This window comes from Dioscorea cayenensis, chromosome 9 (assembly GCF_009730915.1).
Source record: "Dioscorea cayenensis subsp. rotundata cultivar TDr96_F1 chromosome 9, TDr96_F1_v2_PseudoChromosome.rev07_lg8_w22 25.fasta, whole genome shotgun sequence".
Lineage (NCBI taxonomy): Eukaryota > Viridiplantae > Streptophyta > Magnoliopsida > Dioscoreales > Dioscoreaceae > Dioscorea > Dioscorea cayenensis.
This window is the reverse complement of record NC_052479.1, coordinates 26,107,161-26,127,695: the sequence shown is the minus strand read 5'-3', so window position 1 is coordinate 26,127,695 and position 20,535 is coordinate 26,107,161.

The window sequence follows — 20,535 nt, the reverse complement described above, 5'->3', positions numbered from 1 at the left end:
CAGAGGAGTGAGTTGTTGCAAAAGTTAGTTGGGGACTAATTTCTATATCAAAGTACCTTGTTCACAAAACGATGAACTAACAAAATTCAAAACACACAAAGTATAAAAAAATTTACAAAGAACATGATCCCATTTTTTTGTCATATCAAAATACACCCGCTTAATAGAATACAAACATGAACATATATTAAAAAAATAATAATACTCTTTTAATCAAAAAAATTAATTAAATACCGAAATTCAAAATAAATAATACATAATACATCATCCGGACTTAAACCCAAGAATTATTCACAATTTAAACAAATTTCCAAAATTAAGAAATTTTTAAATAATTATAATTCAATACGAGTATGTAAAAATTTTCGGAAGATATGAAATTTTAAAAAAAGAAAAGAAGAAATTCGTAATTTAAATGAATTATCTTGAAAATTCAAAATTTAAATAAAATCGGGATTTCACATGACATGTAAACATTTCAAATTCAAAAAGAAGATCATCAATTTGAAATATTAAATAAATTAAAAATAATTCGAAAAATAGTATTAATTATATAAATATAATTTGAATAATATCGTAAATCTAATTATCCAAAATAAATAAATAAAAATACATATTTTCACAAATTTAACAAGTTTCAAAAAGTCTATATACATAGTATAATTTATATGTGGTTACTTACCTAAATGTCTCACAACTCCAAGACTCCAAATCAGATTATCCAAAATCAAGCACTCGAAGGATGCCCTTGGATCTTTCGTCACAAAATTCAACGAGGAACAAAATATCAAGAGCCTGCCGCCAAGGTCACCACACGACACGAGAAGAGATAGGGTTTCCTCCGGTTTTCTACTCTCCTTTAATTTTTAAACCAAAACAAATATCGCGTGTGGATCCTCGCTCGGGTGTTACGGAACGATAAATCAGATCCGGGAGGCTGGGATAAGATAAGGGTCTCCTTTTTAAAAAATATAAATAAGTAGATAGATTTAACTAAAAGTAATTTAAAATTAATTAAGAGGATGGGGTCCACAAACTCCTCCCTCCTTAAAGGAGTTTAGTCCTCTAAACTCTTACCTCAAGTATCATAAAGATACGGATATCTCTCTTTATCTCGATTCTAACTCCCCAAGTTGCTTCACGCCTCGAATGATTGCTCCATTGAACTTTGACATAAGAAATGACCCGCCTTCTCAATGTTTGCTCCTTAAAATCCACAATCTTTATAGGTCGCTCCTCATACGTCAAATCATTGCTAAGCTCAAAGTCAGAAAACTGTATCACATGGTCGGGATTCGAATGAACTTCTTCAAAGATAGAAACATGGAACACATCATGTACCCGAGACAATGAAGGTGGTAATGCAAGTCGATATGCCACCTCTCCAATGCGTTCTAAGATCTCAAAGCGGACCAATAAACCGAGGGTGAGCTTCCTCTCATACCAAAACGAATAACTCCTTTGAGTGGGAGCTACTCTTAAGAACACATGATCACCCACCTGGAACTCTAAGCTTCTTCTTCTATTATCTGCATAACTTTTTACTCGTCTGCTCCGAGACGCTTTGCAGGACGATCTCCGATAAGAGCGAACTTTCTCCACTCGTCCAATCGCACAATCTCTGGCCCTAACAATTTACGTTCTCCCACATCATCCCAACAAATAGGTGACCTACATCTCCTGCCATACAGTGCCTCATAAGGAGCCATTTTGAATACTTGATTGATAACTGTTATTATAAGAAAACTCTATCAATGGCAAATGTCGATCCCAAGAAGGCCCAAAATCAAGCATACAAGCCCGTAGCATATCCTCCGAATCCGAATTGTTCTCTCGGGATCGCCCATCGGTAGTGGATGAAAAAGTCAGCTTTCGAACGTCAATTTTGTTCCTAAGGCCTTATGTAGACTCCTCCAGAAGTGTGCCACGAACCGCGTATCCCGATCGAGACAATAGTAATGCAGAACACCATGAAGTCTCACTACTCGATCAATGTACAACTCATCTAACTTCTCAAAGTCATGCCGATCCCGACACAAGAAGTGAGCGGACTTGGTCGACTGTCCACCACCACCCACACATCTGTCGAAGCCTTTTCTGGTTCGAGGAAACCCAGACACAAAATCCATAGCAATGTTCTCCCACTTCCACTCAGGAATAGGAAGAGGGTGCAGAAGTCCCACCCGGCTTCGATGCTCCACCTTGACTCGCGACAGGGTCAAGCATCGTGCTCACGTAATCGTGCGACATCTCTTCATGTTGTTCCACCAAAAGATACCCTTCGAAATCCTTGTACATTTTGGTGCTTCCGTGGATGCACTCGAGTAGTCGGTATAATGAGCTTCCTCCATGATTTCCTTTTTCAATTACGAATTATTTGGAACACAAACCCGATCACCGAATCTTCTTGAGCCATCTTCATGAATTCTAAATTGAACTTGGGACGCCCTTTTCCACTTCTTGCCGAATCTTCCGCAGATAACCATCTACTTCTTGTCTGCTTTTAATCCTCTCGTGATAGAGTAGGTCTCACCACTAAACCCCGCCAAATACACGCCGGTGTCCTTTAACACCACTTGTAGGTCCATTCGTCTCAAATCCTCCAAGATAGGCTTCTGGGAGGTGATTAATGTAGCAACGCCATCTTGAAAGATTTCCTACTAAGGCATCGGCTACCACATTTGCCTTTCCAGGATGATAGCTGATGGTCAAATCATAGTCTTTCAATAACTCCAACCATCTCCTCTGTCTCATATTCAGCTCCTTCTGTGTGAAAATGTATTTAAGGCTCTCGTGATCCAGTAAACACCCTCACAAGTCTCCCCATACAAGTAATGCCTCCATATCTTGAGGCAAAAATCACCGCAGCTAACTCCGGATCATGAGTGGGATAGTTCACCCTCAAAATGGTTTCAACCGCTCTAGAAGCATAAGCCACCACACGACCATTCCGCATCAATACACACCCAAGACCCGGTTTACAAGCATCACTATAAACGGTAAACCCTTCACCGAGAGATGGAAGTGTGAGAATAGGTGCGAGACACCAACGGTGTTTCAACTCTTGGAAACTTTGTTCACTATCGATCCGACCACTTTCGAAAACTTGCTCCTTTCCTAGTGAGTTTGGTCAATGGTGCCGCCAACACTCGAAAACCCTTCCACAAACCGTCTATAATAACCCAGCTGGCCCCAGAGCTGCGAATCTCGCCACATTCGTAGGTCTCTTCCACTCAACAACGACTTCTATCTTCTTGGGATCAGCAAATCCCATCCTTAGTTATCACATGACCAGGGAAAGCTACCCTCGTCCAACCGAACTCACACTTAGAGAATTTGCAAAATGCGGTTTCTTCTCTCTCAAGATGCCTAACACAATCCTCAAGTGCTCTTCATGCTCTTCCCGACTCTTCGAATATACCAGAATATCATCAATAAAAACCACTACGAACCTATCCAAGAAAGGTTTAAATGTTCTATTCATCGGATCCATAAAAAGCAGTAGGGGCATTCGTCAACCCGAAAGGCATTACAAGAAACTCATAATGCCCATAACGAGTCCGAAATGCGGACTTGACACATCCCTCGCCTTTGATCTTCATTTCGGTGATATCCCTGACTGAGATCAATTTTTGAAAACACACGAGAACCACTGCAATTGATCAAAAAGGTCATCTATCCCAGAGGCAATGGATATCGATTCTTTTCATCGTCACCTTGTTCAACTCTCGTAGTCGATGCATAATCGACATCTGCCATCCTTCTTCTTCACGAACAAAAACTCGGAGCACCCTCACGGAGAAACATCAGGCGAATAAATCCCTTCTCAAGTAGTTCCTCAAGTTGCTTCTTTAACTCCTTAAGTTCTGCGAGTGCCATCCCCGTAAGGAGCCTTAGATATGTGGCTCGCTCCCGGAATCAAATCAATACCAAAATCCACTTCTCTGTCTGGTGGCAAGCCAGGAAGATCCTCAGGGAAGACATCAGAAAACTCTCTGACCACCTGAATATCCTCTAACACTGGCCCTTCTGATTCAACTTCCACTAATGTTGCAAGAAACCCCGAGCACCCACCCAAGAGTAATTTCCGAGCTTGTAAAGCGGAAATCACACGAGGCGGTGACACAGACTCATTTCCCTGAAAGGTGAACTCAGCTTCACCAGGGATTTTAAACACTACCCTTTTTGCGTAACAATCAACTACAGCATGAAATCTAGACAGAAAATCCATTCCCAAAATGATATCATAGTCAGTCATACCCATAACATGAAGACGAGCTAGCAACTCATGACCGACAACAATAATGGGACAGTTCTCACATGCTCTACTAAGAACAATATCAACTCCCACTGGGGTAGCAACACACAAATCATACTCAAAAGTAGTAACAGGCAAAACATGCTTCCGAATAAAAGCAGACGAGATAAACGAATGTGTAGCTCCAGAATCAAACAAGACACAGGCATATGCGGAATAAACTGATAATATACCTGACACCACTGCATTTGAGGCATGAGCATCCTCCTGAGTCAATGCATAAACTCGTCCTTGTGTCTTCGGCCTTCCAACTTTATGCTGAGTTGAGGATGAGGGTTGCTCACTGACCATCTCCTTTCCTGCACGCTGACCCACAGAACCCTGAGGTTTAGGTGTTGGTTCATGCCTAGAATTTTTGAGCTCTAGAGGATCTTTGTGCTCCGAAGACTGCATCCGTGGACACTCAAAGCAATATGGTGCTCAGGGCGTCGCCACACCGTAACATGCCCTCAGTAACTCGCCCTCGATCCTTAGAGTCATCGCACCACCACAAGTAGAGCATTTCTTCGGCCGAGCGAGAAGAAGCGGTGGCAATCCTCGGGATCTCGAGTGGCGGCTCACCCAGCTGCTTTGAGACTTATTCGACCCACATCGGACTTGGATCTTCCTCCATTCCCGAGATCACGATCTCCCTTGTTGTCAAAACTTCTATCTCTCTCTTACAAATCTTACGCTTTGATCCCCGGTGTCACCCCAAAGCGAGTGTCCAATGACTTAGCGCCCCTACCACCTGCGATAGGCGGTCGGGTGTAAAGCGGCTAAACCCCTCCGAATATGTGCCTGCAGAGCCTCCCTCAAAGCGCTCGGGCCCTCGCTTTGATCATCATCAACCAACTCGGAGCATACCTAGAAAGCCTGTCGAATTCCATCTCATACTCATCAACAGTCATACTTCCCTGAGTCAAGTTAATGAACTTTCTCTCAAACTGCACCATCTTGTCTCTGGTGAAGTATTTACAGAAAAGGGCTTTCCTCAGCTGCTCCCAAGATTCGAACTCCTTTCCCTGACGAATGCGAAGTTCTCCTCTGTACCAGTGGTTTGCCGGGCCCTTGAGCATGTACACTCCGAACCTAAGCTTTTCTTCTTCATTACACTTCATCACTGCAAAAGCTTTCTCCATTTCTTCTACCCAAACCTCCACATCATCAGGATTGGTAGTGCCCTCAAACGGTAACGGACCAGATCTTTTGAATTCCATAATAGTCTTCTCCTTAAGCTCCTGGGAAGTAGGCGGAGCAGGAGGAGGCGGCGGTGGTGGGGGTGGTGCTGCTGCATGTTGCTGTCTCTGGTCACGCACCATCCCTACCACTTCTCGAACCAACTCCATCATAGCTTCGTCTCTATCAACCCTTCCAGTCCCTCCTTCAGTGGGGGCATTTGCAGAAGTCGATGCCCGCCCAAACAACTCTCCAACACTCCTACTGGCAGCTCTACGAGGTGCCATTCTGCGAGGCAAACCCAATCAAAATCAGACAAGACTCTAAAAGTTTAACTAACTCTAGAGAATGTAAAGCTAACACATAAGTCATCCTAGCAGTCTAAATCAGAAGGTCTATCAGGAATACTAGGATCAAGATTAACTGAGAACGCCTCGATACCACTAAATTTGTCACGCCCCGAACCTGGCTCCCCGGTGCCCGTACAGATCGACAAACGGCCACACACCCACCAAGTCGAGGCCCAAGTAGGCATGTAAGGCCTCAAAACCCGTTCTCAACAAATCACAAAAAAACATCTAACGAGAGCAAAGGCTAGAAACAAGAATGGAGTTCAACACTAAAAGAAATAACTAAGTGTCTTCGTCGATTGCTACAAATTTAATCAAATAAAAACTATGCCCACAACAACGGGACTTTATTACATGCTAAGAAGATTGACGGTGGCCCAACGATCCTGCTAAGCTATCCGTCATCTGACCTCTACTCCCCGATCCGAAAGAAAATAACAACAAAATTTATGAGCTTGACAGCCCAGTAAGCACCCACTAAAAATATAGGGATCACTTATCAAAAATCATGATTTAATGATTTGCAAAAACCAACCATAAGTTTAATTCACATAACATAGATGTCAAAAATTTAGCATATAGGTCCCCCAAACAACTATTGCCCAAAACAAATCACAAAATTCATATATTTACCCTCGGTGACCCGAGACAAAACAAAAGTCATATTCTTACCCTCGGTGACCCGAGCCAAAATTAACAAAGGCCGATATTCGCACGACTGGCAAGCGGTGGGAAACTATAGTTTCTAGAACAAAATACGATGTCGAAACCGGTCGGTGTTTAACCGATGTGAGGGGTTGTTGCAAAAGTTAGTTGGGGACTAATTTCTATATCAAAGTACCTTGTTCACAAAAGCGATGAACTAACAAAATTCAAAACACACAAAGTATAAAAATTTACAGTAACATGATCCCATTTTTTTTGTCATATCAAAATACACCAGTTAATAGAATACAAACATGAACATATATTAAAAATAATAATACTCTTTAATCAAAAATTAAATAAATACCTGAAATTCAAAATAAATAATACATAATACATCATCTGGACTTAAACCCAAGAATTATTCACAATTTAAACAAATTTCCAAAATTAAGAAATTTTAAATAATTATAATTCAACACAGTATGTAAAATTTCAGAAGATATGAAATTTTAAAAAAGAAAAGAAGAAATTCAGAATTTAAATGAATTATCTTGAAATTCAAAATTTAAATAAAATCAGGATTTCGCTGCACATGTAAACATTTCAAATTCAAAAGAAGATCATCAATTTGAAATATTAAATAAATTAAAATAATTCCGAAAATAGTATTAATTATATAAATATAATTTGAATAATATACAGAAATCTAATTATCCAAAATAAATAAATAAAAATACATATTTTCACAAATTTAACAAGTTTCAAAAAGTCTATATACATAGTATAATTTATATGTGGTTACTTACCTAAATGTCTCACAACTCCAAGACTCCAAATCAGATTATCCAAAATCAAGCACTCGAAGGATGCCCTTGGATCTTTCGTCACAAAATTCAACGAGGAACAAAATATCAAGAGCTCCCGCTGCCAAGGTCACCACACGACACGAGAAGAGATAGGGTTTCCTCCGGTTTTCTACTCTCCTTTAATTTTTAAACCAAAACAAATATCGCGTGTGGATCCTCGCTCGGGTGTTACTGAACGATAAATCGGATCCGGAGGTCGGGGATAAGATAAGGGTCTCCTTTTAAAATATAAATAAGTAGATAGATTTAACTAAAAGTAATTTAAAATTAATTAAGAGGATGGGGTCCACAATATACTTGGATGCTCATGGCGATTTGAGTGAGAGGGAGAGGGAGAAAGTTTGTAGAATATTAAGCTGCAAGAGAATGTCTGAAGAGGCATGTGTGCATGCTACACAGAATGAGAGGTTGCCAATGAGGTATGTAGCTATTGTGTTGTTTATTGGGCAGATGAGGATAAGAGAGGTGCTCATTAATGGAGATGAGCTAAGTACTAGTGAGAAAGAGAGGAAGAAGAAGGTGATGATCATGGGGGGGAGGGAGGGGGAGAACGAGATAAAGGTTGAAAAGATGAATAAGGAGATGGAGAAGATAGAGAAGAAGAGAAAGAGAGGAGTTTGGAAAGAGATGAAGGAGTTGTTTGGACGTGAGAGGATAATTGTGAGGATGAACAGTGTACGGGTATCGCTGACAGGGCGAGGCCAATGGTGAGGTGGCAAGCCAACTCTGCCTTCCGTTAACGTCGTTTGCCTGGGTGACTTGATTGGAAAGATTTGATAAGTTTAGTGACTCGGATATAATTTTTTTTAGTTCAGTGACCAAAATAGGAATTAACGCATAGTTTAGTGACCATTTGGGTCATTTACCCTTATTATTTATAGGATTTACTGTACATTTTATGTGACAATTGTTCTTTAGCCAACATGACGGAATGATAAAAAAATCCCAACTGTCCTGGACTTCAATATTTGCTCGTATTCTCATGGATTGAGCAGTATTTAATTTTTAGTATGTAAGAAAAGAGAATGTTTATTTTTTAGTATATAAAATAGACGAAGTTTTTTTAGTGTGTAAAATAAGTTTGTAACTGTAGTAGTATTGTAAATAGTAGAGAATTTTATACTCTACAAATAAGTGTCTTATTATTGTACTTTTGTAAAATCTTGGGCTTAAGTGGTTTTAGTCCATAGTTTTATTGAGTGATTTTGAGTCCCTTGGAGCCTATATATAAGGCCTGTTGGTGTTTGTAAGGTGGACACATACCCCACCTCCATCATATGAAATAAAGTTTTCTTTGTGCTAAATCCTTCTCTCCCTTTGTTTTTGCATATGCATTTCTCTCTCTACAAGCTTCCGATCTTCTAATCTTTATTTTATTTAGAGCCTTAGATCATCCCAAAAAAAACCACGGAGTCCCAAATAAGTTAAAAGGCATTCCCATACCTTATTGGTCCTCAAATTTATATTTGCTATGGATGACTTGATTATCTTCTTTTTAAAGAAATTCCTAAGTCTCTACATTTATCTGTGAACACTTGTTATTTCTCATAAAAGATATTCTTGAGGAAATTCAAAGTGGCACACCAAATAAAGCACCTTCATCTGTCACTACCATTATTTATTTTTTTAATAATTTTTTAAAATTAAGGTATAAATTGTTATTTTCAGTGTAACTGTGACCTTGTTTTTGTGTCTTTGGGATCTTTTGTGAAGTGATGTTACTTCCATTGCTCGTTATTTTATTCCTTTTTGGTCTATTTTACTAAAATACCTACATTAACCCCATGTTGAGATAAGGGTTAAGGTGGGCATGGTGGGAATTTTCTTTGATATTGAAAAGCTTGTTTGTTGGCTGCCATTGGACAAGTTGCAAGTAATGTGAATTCTGTAAAATGATTTAAATGCTTCAAGCCATTTTTTTTCTTCTCCATGTACTCCAAAAATATATTCTTAATTGTTTTTATTTGACTTGGAAAAATTATAGTGTGGAATTTTCTTCAATGATAGATATTGAAAAGCTTGTTGGATGGCTTCCATTTGACTTTTTGCTGGTAATGTGAGTTATTTCTTTGTAAATTAAAATGATTTACGTAGTCAATAATAATAATAATAATAATAATAATAATAATAATAATAAGTTTATTTTATTTTTTTGGTGGCTCTTAATAGTTGATAGAGCAATCTGAAAAAAAAACAATATAATCAATCCGAAATAATTAAGACTAACAACTAGTGGTTACGACAATGTACTCACTTTTAAAATATCATAATTATTTATAAATATAAATTTAAAAGTATTATTAAAATAATATTTTAAAAATCTTAATATAATATTGATTAACTTTAAAGACAATCACCAAAACAATCTAGTTGTAAGCATCACTAATAGTGGATATTTGGGGAGGGTAAAAATGAGAGTCAAAATCCCATATATTTATGATGTCAAAATCCCATATATTTATGATGTTCGATGAGCTCATCGGGGAAAAAAATAAAGATAATAAATAAATAATTGAGTGATATAAAGGATATATAGGGGTGTATTTGAGCCGAGCTGTTCGTGAGTAGCTCGGTGTTCGGCTCGATAAAGGCTCGTTCGTGTTTAAATTTCTTATCAGAACGGTACCAAACTTCGAACATCATTTTCGTCTCGATTAATAAACCAGCCAAGCTCGAGCAGCTAAAACGCTTTTGGCTCACGAACATGACTCGTGACCAAGCTCATGAACAAAGTCTCGCTTTATAAGCTCGATTGTGAGCTCGCTTTATATATATATATATATATATTACATTATATATATGTATATGTATATGTATATGTATATTAAGATGTATATGTGACTATGTCATTGTTGTCAATTTGAAAGTTACACATATAGGGTTATAAACTACTATTCAAGGCTAAGCTCATTAAAAGCTCAGTCAACTAGTTCATTGAGTTAAATGAGCTCATAAGATAAAACGAGCAAGCTTGAATACCACCAAACTCGCTCATTAAATCTTGTGAAGAACTCGCTTATTGTATAATTAAAAAGCTCGTTTATAGTATCATTTACAATTTTATTTGTAACAATCATTAATATAATCAAACTCAAATCGAGTTGAGTCACACTTGATAATGATTCATTAAATAAGTTTACTAAATAAAAAAATAAAATATAAAAAAATAGTCAAGTCTTAATCAAGTTAGCTAGTTAAATCTAAGCTTCGAATTTTCTTAACAAGTTGAGGTCGAGCATGAAACTCGAAAGAAGCTCGATTAGAGCTCGAGCTCGGTTAAAATAGTAACGAGCCAAGCTTGAACATAAAAAATGAAGCTCGAAGAAAGCTCGGCTCGAGTTCAAGCTCGATTAAATAGTAACGAGCCAAGCTTGAACAAGGCAAAGCTCGGCTCGGCTCGGCTCATTTACAGCCTAGTCATATATTGTGTGTTGAAAAGATTTTGGGAATAAGAAGATTTATTTTTTCTTTATAACATACAGAACTACATGTCATTTACAAATATTTCAAGGAACAGGCACATTCTTTTCTCTTTGTAAAATGGATGATAATTTTAATATTTTTATTAATGTATATTAAAAGAGTCAGTTCCTTTGATTGGAAGAGGGCTATGATAATGATTTTTTTTTTATTGAGGTTCACAAATTATTATAATATTTTTAAGATAAAATATAGACCACTAAAGATATTTTCAATATTTTATAAATACATGGAGGTACGTAACGTTTACATATTTTAAAGGGAAAATTACTGTTCACCCCTCGTAATATTCAAAACTTCCCAAAAACCCCCTCCTACTTTTACACACCCCGGACAGCCCTTCCGTTAGTGTTTAACTTCCCTTTTACCCCCTACCGTTCATTTCAAAAGGGTCCATGTTGTGAAATCCCATTTTTGGCCTTGAAAATGGTGGGAAAGGATAGCGCCAAATCACATCATGTTCAACCTTTTCAAGGGTTTTTGCTTAGACAACGCCTAGGGGGTTGCATTACATCTTGTTGTTATCCTCATTTCTCCTCATTTGATTTGTTCGACTTCGCTCGCCGGTTTCAGAATATCGGGTGAGAATCTCTTCGTTGCTATCGCTTTGACCATTCCACGGTGTTTATTATGGCGTACTCATTTTGTGGTAGTCCAGGTGAAGGTTATCATACACAAATATATAAATCGGTTTTCTCCAACGGAAAATGAAGTTGATTTCCACTCGGATCGTCAAGTGCACTTCATCTTCAAATGAGTTGTAGTCGATTTTATCGGTCGAGGCGAGCATGTGCCATTGTCGCCTCCGCTTTGAAAAACGAGTTCATTTCGTAGTAAAGTTCTTATCGCTTATTGTTATCTATTTGTATATTTTTAAATAATGTTTAAATATGTGCTATTATCCGTTTAAATATATTACTAATATGTTTAATAATTGTCATATCCGCTTAATAATTGTCATCTCTGCTTAACATTATCTTTTATATGTATAACTAATCATATTAACGTGTAAATTCTCAAAAGTCTCACGCGTAAAAGCGGTGATCTTTTTCGCTTTGATCCGAATTGTTGGCAGCTGCCACGCGGCGGTGGCAAGGGTTATGGTATCCTGCGATAAGAATTAATTACGGCATTAATTCTTATGCATGGTAACATAAATATCCGAACACCCGTTCGTTGTCATCAGTTAATGTGGGTCCACCGTGCGCTTAACTTTTTTTCTCGAGATATGAAGAGTCACCGCTCGTGGACTTCACACCATAAATAATCGTGAAGAACCCTTCCCATGGACAACCACTCCTCGCCGTCCCTCATCATCCTCCTCCTCCTCTTCCTCCTCTTCCCACGGGACAACCACTTATCTCGAAAAAGATGTTTCGTGAACCTCCTTCCCTTATCTTGAGAATCGATCAGCTCGTAATCACGCAATGTTAAATTATCTTTTTCTCGCCCTAAGTCGAAATGCTCGTCATAATCGCCTCGAATGCGTATGATTCTCCAAAGTGTGGACGACGGGAAGCAATTATGCGAGCTTTTCCGACTTGGGTAAGAAAAAGAAAAGTTTTCACGTATTGCGTGATCATGGAGGATTCTCTAGAGGAGGGAGGTCGTGAAACATCCTTTAAGACGGGGTTGATATTTATCACTCGAGACTTTTTGTTACCATTTAAGAACATTACGTCGATGCTACAACTATGTCGTTCTCGTGTTTAACTACCCAAGATCTTCGCTTAAGTCCCACCATGACACATTGATTAATAGTCGCTTTTCATGAATGTGTTTGTTTAACCTTTTTAATGTTGTATGTTAGTGCGTGTTCAAGTTGATGCGCATGTTATGCAACCGCTGTGAGCATTCGAATGTACATACACTTATTTCGTTATACGAGGGTCGAGTCGTGAGTGTCCAAAGTCCTTGTAAATGTTGTAAATGTTGTAAATGTTGTAAATGTTTTGTAAATAAATATCGTAAAACGAATGTTTTATTTGAATGTGAACTTCTGAAATTTAAACAGAGACCTAGTAAAAAAATGTGGGAAACAAAAGAACGTCATTATAAACAATAGAAAAAAGTTAAACAAACACGTTTAAGATTTTTTAAACAACGACAACGGTAAACATAGAAAAAGTTTAAACACTACTGTTATCTTTTAAACAATCGACAACGTAGTGTTTAAGAAAAATACGTAAAGATGTTTAAATCAATGACTCGAGAGGTACCCATCTTCAACGCGATGTCGTTGAAAGTCATTCAATTTAAACAATAACATATATATTTAAACGATATAAGTCACTATATTTAAACGATTAACGTATTATTTTAAACGACTATAGACTCTGCTTTAAACATGATAAAAACTTGACTGTTAAACATACAGACTCATGTTGAGCAGATACTTTCATGTCGAAACGATGACAATATGCTCTTCATCGCGACAAATGTATATATTTTCCCTTTTTCGCCTTCCGATGGAGGGAAAAATACCGCCCAATCACATCACGCCTAGTCTAACCTCTATGCATTTTTTGTCTTCATCGCGACATGATATATATATATATATGCACTTTTCTTGTTTGCTATCTCGACCGTTTGTTGTTTACATCTTCTTCTTCTTCTTCTTCTTCTTCTTCTTCTTCTTCTTCTTCTTCTTGCTATTTTTGTTCTTCATTTCATTTTGAATTGTATCGATCTGGTTTTCAATCGATATATTATGGAGAGTTTTTGTAGTATTACTAGATTCAACGGGAGGGAAGAGTGCTAATGTTCACTACTCGACTTCGGGAGTTGGTGTTAATGAGATATGCGAGCGATGGGGTCTCAAGTTTCTCTTGTCATGGTTAAGTTTATCACACCGTATAGATATAAAACGGTTTGCCCAATCGAAAACGATGTTGACTTCCAACGGATGTGTCACGCCCACTCCATCTTCAAATGTGTCAGAGTTGATCTTGTCGCCGAGACGTAAAATGTGCGATTGCCGAATACTAACGAAAACGAGTTTTACCTCGTCAGAAGTTCCTTTCTCTTTTAATTGTTCCAGCTGGTTCTGGGGCCATTAGTGTTTAAATATGTCCACTCATTTACGCTAGTATATTTAAGTTAATGTTTTAAATATTGTCATTATCACTTAAACATTATATTCTCCGCTTAACATATCGATCTTTTCATTTCGATCAAGTGTCGGCAGGATTCAGATTCTCGCGAGGCTCTCATTCATCCCCATGGGCGACTCTCGACGCGTGGGATGTCTTCCTTCCTCGCCAGATCATTCTCAAGTGTTGTCGCTGGATATTGACAACGCTTTGACTGCTGTCGAAGATTTCGTGGATGTACTTTCAAAATCATGCAATCAAAAGGAATTTTGACTTCAAATTTATAAAGAACGAAAAACATCGGGTGACTGTGGAATGCGCTGCCGATGGTTGTCGCTTGGGCGCCTTCATGCGATCAAAAGAGTATAACAAAAATACTTTTCGTAATCAAGACAATCAACCCGCACACACTTGCGGTGGTGGTATAGGTTCGGCATCACATCCGAAAAGCGCCCAAAAACGGGTTAGCGACGAGTGATTCGTGAAGCTCAAGGACCATCCCTCGTATAAGGCCATCGACATTCGTGATGACATGTTGCGGAACATGGTGTCCACATACCATACAAGCAGCTTTGGTTGGGAAAAAGAGCATGCCTCGATGGTCCTCGACTCAGTCGACATCTCCGACCATGACCGCTTGCTTTGGTATGTGGATAAGGTGGTCGAGACAACCTTGACAGCATGGCGATCGTGGAGAGAGAGACGCGATCGCTATTAAACGGCATTCTTTTCTTTCAGCCGCTGTATCAGGATTCAAGAGGGCTTGCAGTGTCACCGCTATTTCTCGATGGTACCCACCTCCTTGAAAAATATCGGGTACACTCACGGGTGCCACAGTGAAAGATGGAAACAATGGTTTTTCCACATCGCCTTCGGTATAGTCGACTAAACCCAGACCGACGCCAATCTGACTTGGTTCATATCTAAGTTAGGCGACGCCTTTATACTGAGGATGGAGATTATCATAAGATAATTACCTTCGTGTCGGATGAGGTCCAAGGGGCCTTGTGAGCGCAATTGCGAGAGTCTTCCCTTCTTCGCCACATGCGCATCGCCTTCGACATTTGGAGGCCAATTTTATGAAAGCCAATGTCGACTTTGGGAAGGCATCGAGGGAGGAGTGCTCGGTCTATATGCTCCAGATCGCGCGGGCATCCACCGCTAAAGATTTTCGATGATACCGCTGAATGAACCGCAGTGCCACATCACCCAAGCTCATCAACGGTTGATTAATAAATCGGATATGGCACATTGGTCGAATTATCCGCTCGAGGTGATCGCTGGGGTGAGATGTATTCAAACGTCGTGAGTCGCTCAATGCTTGATCAAGGAAGCTCGCCATTTATCGCGACTGAAAATGGTCGACTCCATAAGGTCTCGCGAATGTTGGTTTTACACTTAACATTTAGTGTTACCCTTTAAACATTCTCAATCTTTGTTTAATTACACTTGTCCGACTTTTAAATATTAATCATTTTCGCTTTAAATATTTACAATAATGTTTAAACATGTCGATTTAATTATTTAACCATCACCGCCTTTGTTTAACCTTATTTGCCAGTGTCTAGTTGCTCATGTCCGCGCAAGCTACATCAAGCATCACGCCATAGGATCCCCAGCCACAATCGACGATCTTCAGAAATGAAACCGTCGCCGACTCAGGCATCATCATTAAACCGATCGTATGATCGTGGAAACATTGTGTATCGATGGGAACCCTTTCCACATTTAAACTCTTACTCTTTACAAATGAATCGAATGTATTTACACAAATGACATCGATATTTTTAAATCGATACAATCGAATTTGAAATATTTCAACCGATGCTTTAAAACAATGAGTGCATTTATTTAAACAGAGATGTTGTTATTTTAAACGGCACAATCAGATTTTGAAATATTTAAAAACCGATGTTTAAACAATATATAGTATATTTAAACAATGAAAGTGAAATGTACACAATTACAACGTAAATTAAACAATGAAATAAAACCGAATGGAATTTAACCTGCTTTACAATTCAAAACAAACAAAATTTACATTAAGATATACGAAAGTCATGTTCTTCAACACTGAAAAACAACGAATTGAATTTGTCTATATTTACATTTGAAAACAAAATCGACAACGACATATCGTGACATGTTATTCAAAAACAAAATTTAACCCGCTTGCGATGTACCCCTTTGTCACGGACGCCGACGCCCTCCTTAAGCATGCGGTAACATACCGTAACTGAGGTAAGGAACGCTCCGTCTGCATGTAGTCAGAATCTCTCACCCCACAAGAATTGCTCGATAAACCGCGATGACGAGACTGCGCAATCGACGCTTCCTTGTTTTTCGGGCGGGGTTTCCGTGGTCGCACGAGCGGGTACTTTTGTCGTCAGCCGACCGCTTAACTCCATATCGACACAAAGGTCGTAATAGATTCCACTGTCGAGATATGCAAGTCGAGATTAGAATACCGATTTAAATACCAAAATGTATATTAATCGGACATAATTAAAGAACTTACCATGTCCAACGCTGTCCTTATCGCACTCCTGACATGAAAGAATAACGCCTCAGTATTCTTGTTTATCATCGTCTGCGAGATCGACGACATGGAAGTGGCCATTCATGATTATCGGGAGGACGACAATTTGAACTTCATGCAGGTCGCATGACAAAGATCCCCGATCATAGCCATAATCAGGTCATGCGGCCGTCCTCGCTTTGACATAAAAAACAAGAAGCTGTCTCATGATGGAGGCCAGCTTCAGAGGATACGGCTCGTCACACGACTTTTTGTACGATGACACGTAAAGCAGCCCATCACATCATCAGCCGACCATCTCCTTCCCTCAAGCTAGGTATAATCTGTCAGCGCTGAAGGGACAAATGGCCATTCTTCCACACACGATGCGTCGAGGTTAAACGACTAATGTATATAATAAGACCATATCAGAATATTTAAATGATATTATCAATTGTTACATGATATTATATATAATTAAACGATAAGTAGAAAAACTTAAAATGATAACATAAAGGTATTAAACACTATTAGGAAATAGTTAAACACTATAAGAAACCCTTTTAAACAATAACATAAAACGTTACACTTACTCCGCTCCATGAGAGCAAACTGAGGAAGATCCTCATCAACTCCCTCGTCAGATTTGTTAAGACGACTCAGCCAACCCATTTCTTCTTCTTCTGAATAAAAGCTTTCCGAGCCGCCCCGTCCAATTTTTCGATTGGCCTCGATCATCTCTCTCGCTGTCTGGCTCGGGGTCTTCATCAAAGATCTTCCTCTCGACGCTGGGATGATGGCGACGAAAGATCAACCGGCATACACATCCTTACATGGTTGTTCTTGTTGCGGGATTGTGTCCTGCTCGTCATGCAGATCGTCGGCCACGGCCACGCCACTCAAGAACGGATCTCGACGATCTTCTCAACCGTGGCCATGACAACAAGATCATTGGGAGACACACCCTTAACTTGTTCTCGATCTTCGTGGATTGCTGTCCATCTTTGACGCCGCATCTCAAAGCACTTTGCTCCACTCGGTCGACGATTTCATCGAGAAGAGAGTCAACGACCTTTCTCAATCGCGCAACGGCCACATCATCTACGATGTCCCTCCATCGTCACGTCCATATCATCAACGGCGATGCATCTCAAGAATAAAGATCACCACCGATGGTGTCTGCTATTGCTTTCATCGTCACCGCACGCTGGAGACAGAGGCGATTGTTCTCTCTTTTCGCAAGTCTCTTCGAATGTGGCCGCTTTGAAACGACCTTCCCCGATGATGTCGCCGCCGCTCAAATTCCCGACGCCTGCTCGTCCCCGGTGCTTTCGTCCGAGGGACGGCGCAATGGCCGCGAACGCCCTTCCAGCCGCTCCACACGAGCGACAAGACGAGGAAACTCTGTTATCAATATCTCGTACGCCTGCATAAGAGTTGCGGTGACATCTTCGCCTAATGTCACCTGGGGCCGCCACGGCCTGAGGGGCCGCCATGGCTCTGGGGACCGCTGCTGTCGTGGTAGGGGGTTGCTGCACCGCGGGGTAGGGGAGGGCTTCCTGCCGAGGAACGCGGCGCTGCGTGGTCGGAAGTAGGAGAACGGCGCGGCCCAAAGCAAGACGATAGAGGTCGCTCTCTCATCTTGCCTTCGAGCAAGTGGTTCCCTGAGCAATGGCATCCATCCGCTTGGGTCAGTCCCCAACAAATATTTTCTTCTTCAAAGATTCACGAACCAAACTCGTGAAACTAACATATGTAAACCAAACAATTTCAAACTGAGATCATTCATTTTAAAACTATAAAAACTATATTTAAACAGTAGTGTTTATATATTTAAACGTTATAGAATATAATTAAACGGAGAACAAAATATTTAAACCGTATGAATAATAGTTAAACCGTAGAATACAAAAGTTAAACGCTAAATAAAAATGTTTAAACATTAAAGACTTATGTTAAACATCGTCCATGATTTATTACCTCTTTTCCATCGAGCGACGACAAGCTCGCTTTCACCGGCCGCTTGCTTCCTGAAGTACTTTCACCGTAGTACAAAGATCCTTGGGATCTCGCCGAAACGGACTTTCTTCCCCTGCTCCGGCCACCATAAAACCGCACGTTAAGCGCGACCGAGCAACCCTTTAATGTATCTCGTGTTGGTCTTCTTCCCGCCAGATCTATCTCTGCACTCGGGCGGCCGCCATGGAATATCCTCCATAAGCCACTTGTGCGCCGCCCGCGCCTACGCGTAGACGCCCTCATGGCCGATAGATCATCGACGAATCAACGATCCAGCTCGAACCGAGCATGATGTATTTGGGAAGAGGACTCGTCTCCCCACGAGGTACACCATCGGAGTTTGACAAAATTATCTTCTTCTCCCTCTCGTCGAACAAGTCGCACTGCAGTGCTCTCGACGGAGTCTCCGCTTCTCGTAGGGTTCTGATAGATACCGCCTTCCGAACGCCGACCGGTTTTCTTCTTCGAAGACCATCACTGCCGCCATCGCAACGCGTACTCAAGAACGAGGGCCACATCTTCGAGGTCTCAAACTCAGCAGCTTTCCCCGATCCCTCGAATTTATTGGGCGCACCATCGCACTTTTGCAAAAAGAGAATCAAGAAGGGCCCTCTCTTGGTATATGGCTTCCAAATCAAATAACCCGCAAACGGTGTCCTTCGAATAATCTCCCAAAGGTCGAGGGGTCATGTTAACTTTCAATTCAAACTAAGGTCTCCACAACCGCGTCAAATAGCAACGCCCATTAACTAGGGTCGACCGCCATAATCACAAGCCTCACATAATAACAACACATTCAACATGCAGATCGATAAAAAGTTTAAGCGAAATATAAGGTTTTTAAACCTAGAACTCTCGCTTATTAAATGTAGATATAAAATGTTAAACAGAGACCCATTTTTGTTAAATGTAGACGAGAATACTTTAAACGTAGACAACAAATGTTAAATCAGAATATCTCATTTCTTAAACGCCAACCCTCATTTGTAGAAATCGAAACCATATCAAACGAAACGGAAATGTACATTATAAATATTACATAAATCATAATAATCGAAAAACTATTTCGATAGCAGATACATACGAAAATGCAAAACAAAACAAAACCCCTAGCCGAGAAATCTCCCTCGCAGACTAACAAAACCCCACCGAGAAATCCTCACGCACTTCAATATCTTCCAACAAAAACATGAGCACAAAAACAAAACCGAAAAATCTTTCTTTTCAGAATGTAATCGCTTAACATAAAACCATACTCAATACCTTAGATCGCAATCGATGAAATGCCAACTAGTCAGCTGGGGGACTTCTCCTTCGAGATACCGGTGGAAAGGGAAAAGTCGATGAAATGCCACTACAGAGGCTTCACTTTGAGAGACAACTTCGGAGACACTCGAAATGGAAAAGTCAAGACGTGAGTCGAGAAAAGCAATTAAACTGGCCTCAATAAATTGCCTCTCTGGTTACCCTACGGAAAACCGCCCACTTCCTCTCAAATCGCCGAGATGGTCAAGTACCACGACTCCCCATGCAAGGGCATTTTCGTCCAAAAATTTGAAACTCACTCCGCTCACATCCGCTATGTGGTTTCGTGGGTTTGAAAAACATGACTTTTAAAAGAGCTGAGGGTTTTTTGTGATTGCAGAAAACTAACGTGTTGTTTTGGCAATTTTTACAAACTTAAAGCTGCTGGCAATTTCCACTTAAATAATTATATATTTTGAATAATAAATATCACCAACTTCTATATATGAAAATTAACAATAAAAGAACAAAATAAATCAATTATACTCCATATTTTGAAATATATGTGTATATATATATATATAATTAAAAATAAATATTGAAACAAAATACAATTTTTTTTCCTTCCTAAATGTCATCAAACACATTAAACTTGCATATTAAAATTCATATATATCAAATTAACTGATATTAAATTATTAATTACATTATAAAAAAATACATGAGATTGAAATTTCACCAACCAAAGTACTATTGTTATATAAAATTTCTATAATAATATTATCACTAAATATGGAATAAAAGCTAGTACCATTTCACCATCAAGTGACCAACAAACTAA